The sequence below is a fragment of the Brassica oleracea genome, chromosome C9, assembly GCF_000695525.1.
Source record: "Brassica oleracea var. oleracea cultivar TO1000 chromosome C9, BOL, whole genome shotgun sequence".
Classification (NCBI taxonomy): Eukaryota; Viridiplantae; Streptophyta; class Magnoliopsida; order Brassicales; family Brassicaceae; genus Brassica; species Brassica oleracea.
In genome coordinates, this window is record NC_027756.1 from 28,221,064 (window position 1) to 28,221,664 (window position 601).

Consider the following 601-nt stretch of genomic DNA (forward strand, 5'->3'; position numbering starts at 1 on the left):
TGCAGTAAGAGCTGATCCTTTTGGCCTTTACTGCCTTGGCGAGACGGAGCCTTGCGATGAGGGACTCGTACTCAGCTTCATTGTTTGACGCCGCAAAACCAAAACCGAATGACTGCCGGATGAGTTCTCCTGTTGGCGATTGCAGTTGCACGCCTGCCCCCGACCCTTTACTCGTGGATGAACCGTCAACGTGGAGGATCCAGTTCAAACTTGGTAGGATGAGGTCTTGCTCCAGCTCTGGTGTTAACTCGATCAAGAAGTCTGCGAGGACCTGTGACTTTGCTGCTGTGCGATTCTTGTATACGATGTCGTGTTCGCTCAGCTCCATCGCCCATTTAGTCAATCGTCCTGACTGGTTGGTATTCTGCATAACCGTTCGGAGTGGTTGGTTGGAGAGCACTTCAATCGTGTGCGACTGAAAGTAGGGTCGCAATTTCCTGGCCGAGGTAACGACAGCTAAGAGGCCATCTTTTCGAGTGTTGGGTATCTCGTCTCCGGCTCGGTCATTCTTTTACACAAGTAAAAGATTGGTTTCTGTTCTCCCCGATCTTCTCGAATGAGCACGCTGCTGACAGCGGAGGATGTGACGGCTATGTAGAGA